At 47.1% G+C, this 4,696-nt stretch overlaps 1 pseudogene; it reads left to right on the forward strand.

Moving 5' to 3' along the window:
- Nucleotides 1-1,778: 1,778 nt before the first annotated feature.
- LOC116863724 lies at nucleotides 1,779-3,791 on the forward strand (annotated as a pseudogene).
- Nucleotides 3,792-4,696: the final 905 nt, after the last annotated feature.

Genomic DNA, 4,696 nt, shown 5'->3' on the forward strand with positions numbered 1-4,696 from the left:
AAACATGCACACAGGGCCCATTGGCAATGGGCAGGAGGCCTCCTGGTTCCAGGCATTTAAGAAATTTCTGTCCAGTCATGAGCTGACTATTAAGCTAACTGAACAGAAATGCCAGTTGCCACAAATGACAAAAAATACAGACATTACAGATTAGCTCAGGAAAGTGGACAAACGAACTCACAAGCACAAAGAACAGCAACAAAATCTGATTTCCAGTCTTGCCATATTACATTATTTCAAATGTCCTGTTTTTGATTTTAAAAAATTACAATACATACATAGAAACAAGGAGACATGGTTCATACAGAGAAAAAGAAGAGTCAAAAAAAAAAAAAAAAAGCTAGAGGAGGCTACATATTAAACTTATCAAAGATTTTAAATGAGCTATTTTAAATATGTTGAAAGAATTAGTGAAACCATGTATAAAGAACTAAAGAAAAGTGCAAAAATTATGCCACACCAAATAGAGAATATCAATAAAGAGAAATTTTAACAAAAGAGCAAAAAAAAAACTAATAAATTTAAAAGCATTAAAATCATACAATTTTTTTTTTTTACCATAATGGGATGACATTAGAAATCAATAAAAGAGGGGCACCTGGGTGGCTCAGTGGGTTGAGGCCTCTGCCTTCGGCTCAGGTCATGATCTCAGGGTCCTGGGATCGAGCCTCCAATCAGGCTCTCTGCTCATCATAGGGCCTGCTTCCCCCTCTCTCTGCCTGCCTCTCTGCCTACTTGTGATCTCTTTCTCTGTCAAATAAATAAATAAAATCTTTAAAAAAAAAAAAAAAGGAAATCTGGGACATTCAGAAGTATGTGGAAATTAAATAAGGCACTCCAAAATTAAGCAGTGAGTCAAAAAAGAAGTCACAAGTTTAAATTATATAGTAATTTGAGATGAACGAAAACAAAAACATACTAAAATCCCACTATAAACCTTATGGTATACAACTAAAGCAGTGTTTGGAGAAAAACTTCTATCTGTAAACACCTTTAGTATATATATATAAAAAAATCTCCAATCAAAAACCTAACATTCCACCATAAGGAACTAGAAAAAGAGCAAACTAAACTTAAAACAAGCATAAGGGGGAGAAAACAAGCATAAGGAAGGAAATAACAGAGCAGACATAAATGAAATACTGTAAAACAAAAGCAATGAACCAACAAAATCAAAAGTTGGTTCTTTGTAAAAATCAGTAAAAATGACAAACCTTTAGCTAGATTAATCAAGAAGAAAGGCAGAGACCATTAAAAAGATTAAATTCTGGGATGGGAGCATTACTTACAAACTTAAACACCAAAAAAAGAATTATAAGGTAATGCTATGAACAGCCAGCAAAGTAAGTCACCTATATGAAACAGACACATTTCTAAGAAGACAAAACCTACCAAAACGGACTCAAGTAGAAACAGAAAATCTGCATAGACCTGTAACAAGTGAAAAGATCAAGTTAGCAATAAGAGGAGTATATCTGGGGTACCTGGGTGGCTCAGTGGGTTAAAGCCTCTGCCTCCGGCTCAGGTCATGATCCCAGACTCCTGGGATCGAGCCCCGCGTCAGGCTGCCTGCCTCCTCCTCTCTCTCTCTCTACCTGCTTCTCTGCCTACTTGTGATCTCCGTTTTGTCAAATAAATAAATAATAAATAAAATCTTAAAAAAAAAAAAAAAAGGAGGAGTATATCCCAGGCTTGTAGCTCACCGGCCAAAGGCCTCGCCGGAGCCCTCAGCACCATGGCAGCGGCGGAGGCTGAGGCGGCAGGGCTCTCGGAGGCCCATGGCGGCGAATGGACACTCCAGAGCGCTAGGCCAGCCTCCCAGAGGCGGTGGGGCCACGGCAGGCCCGGGCTTGGGCGGCGGATCCCCGCCAGGCGGCTGGGCCATGGCGCGGCTGGCACAGCTAGAGCGCCAGGAGTTGAACTACCTGAGGAAGACGCGCTACGTCACCAACGGCCGCAACTCCTCACAAGCTTCAGTTGACCGGACCACAAGCCGTTTGAGCTTCATCTCGGGGGGGGGGGGGGGGGGGGGCACCTCGAGATCTTCACACCCCACCCCACCCCCCCTGCACATGCGCGCGCGGCGGCAGCCGTGGCACAGCACCCAGAGCGTTCCAGCCCAAGCCAGGCCCGACGCCAGGCGACTTCTACCTGCACTGCCTCTTCAAGAACGGGTGTTCGCCATGTTCCAGAGACGCCGGGCGCTATCGCTGCAGCTGCCCCGCGTGTGCACGTTCAGATTCCCGAGCACAAGCATCAAGATCCTGTACGCTGCCCTGTCCAGTGGGAAGAGGGAGAAGTAGGAGGCTCCCGGGTCTCGGATGAAGCCCGTGCAGGCCCACATTCTTGTCCCTGAGCATCAACTTGATTCCAGACATCATGGCCCACCTCATGAGTCCCCTTCCCTCGCCCACGGGAACCATCAGTGCTGCCAACTCTCACCCATCCAGCCCCCAGGGGAGCAGGGTCTTCCGGTACAAAATGGGTTGTGTGATACCAACTGACCTCAACTGAATGACCAACAACTGGCAGCCCGAAAATGAAAAGGAAGCTTCTGATGCAGACAGCCCCAAGGATGAGTCAAAGCCACCTTATGTGCACAATTCACAGTACAAGCAACTTTGATGGCGCCTGAGAAGAAACTTACTGTAAATGGAATTTATACTCACATCACCAAAAATTACCCATACTGCAGGACAGCAGACAAGGGCTGGCAGAATCCAGTTCACCACAATCTCTCACTGAATCCTTATTTGATCCAAGTACAACATTCCCAGGAAGAACCAGACAAAGGCTCATTCTGGAAGATAGATCCTGCCTCTGAAAGCAACTTAATAGAGCAGGCTTTTAGGAAAAGACGGCCTAGGTGCGTGCCTTGCTTTAGAACCCCTCTGGAACCACTCCCCTCTAGAAGAGCACTAGCCTCTCCCATTCATGCTGGAGTGTTGTCTGCTCTCTCCTTGGTGCCCAGACCCCCGAGAGCCTGTCAACGGAAGGTTCACTGGTTCCCCTGAAGCCTGAGTCCAGGGCCTCACAGCCCAAACTGTCCATCATCACGAGGCATGGCTTGCCCAGAGTGTACCAGGCTCACCTCTCTCTCGTCGGCCCATTTTAATTGCCGGGCAGTGGCAGCTGCCACCCACGATCAAGCCCATCACCCACAGGGACACCATTCCTGGTGGTCACCTCAACCTGCCAGCAGCTTGTTGTGCAAAGGGTGCATGTCCCCCACCAGATCACCAGCATGGCCTGCCTGGCCCCAGAGAGCATATGCACTGTCACTGGCCATGCTCTGGTCACTCAGGTGGTCATGCTGGCCCCTCATAAGGCAGAGCTGCAAGATAATGGAGATCACAAAGAAGTAAAAGTGAAAGTGGAACCTATTCCTGCCATTAGCCATGCCACACTGGGCTCTGCTAGCCACATCATTCAGATGCCACAGACCACCCCTGTTCACATGGTCAGTATAGTGCAGCAGGCACCTCTAGGTCAGCACCAGCTACCAATAAAAATGTCACACAAAATGGGACTCACATGGTGCCAATCTCTGCCACGGCCAGATGAACAAGGTGGCGAGTTCTCTGCACATGTGGGCAACACATGTATCAGCATCGGCCTCCCTGCCTACAAAGCACCAGAATGGCAACCAGACAGATCAGCCAGAACTCAAGCGGGTCCAGAGAGAAGAGGGCAAGAGCATAATCATCACCCTGAGTGTGGACACACCACCGGGAGCTGGCAGGGAGAAAGGTGTCCAAAACCAGCGACTGCCACAGCTTTTCTTGCTTTAATATCAACACTGTGGTGCCAAAAGGAGACACTGCCTCTCAATGACACTGGGAGCACATTGTCTTGCTGGGTAGAGGGCCGGACGGTTGGACTTCATCTCAGCACTGAAAACACAAAACCTAGGTGGCCTTAAAACCCCTAAAGGACAGAAGTCACACCTGAACAAAACCCCATGCAACCCCATGCCTGGATTCGGCAGTGTCTCCCTACCCCGAGGTCAGCTTGTCACTACGCAGCTGAGCTACTAGGACATGGCAGGGATCATCCCTGCTGCCCTCCTAGGACCCTTGGGTCTGGCACTGGTACATGAGACAGTAGTTCATGATTCACATGTGGAATTAGAATATTTGGAGGTGTACTTTCTTTACAAAATAATGGGGTCTTTGACATTTCAGATCATTCCATTTCTACTCTGGAGATTTTGGAACCACACAGGACCTTTTTGAGTTGATTTCATTTGGGGACAAGAAACAATGTTGTTTTGTTTCTGTTGTTTTCAACCTATGGAATGATTTGCTTTTGTCTGTCCTATTAACATTTAGATGGAGCTACATGATGAAATCTGGAGGTTTTCTATGATACAGCAGGTGCTGGATGCAGGACGGACAGACAGACAGGTGAGATGGACACCCATGCTGGGTTCCATGTTAACCATGTCTGAAAGAACTACTGGGCTTATGGAACTGCTCTTACCTGGATCTCTTTCCTGCAAGTTTTTGTTGTTTGTTCCTTTGTGGTGACATTGTCCCTGGCATAATTTCCTCTCTAAGTAAAACAAGCCTCCTTAAAAAAAGAAAAAAGAAAAGAAAGGCCCACTTCCCAGGGTTCTAGCTTTCAGAAACAGCACAGTGCTGCAGACACTGAATCAAGCCTCAGCTCGGATGAATCAGGGCATTTGCCAGGAAGT

This window comes from Lontra canadensis, unplaced genomic scaffold (assembly GCF_010015895.1).
Source record: "Lontra canadensis isolate GAN:19392208 unplaced genomic scaffold, GSC_riverotter_1.0 scaffold2563, whole genome shotgun sequence".
Classification (NCBI taxonomy): Eukaryota; Metazoa; Chordata; class Mammalia; order Carnivora; family Mustelidae; genus Lontra; species Lontra canadensis.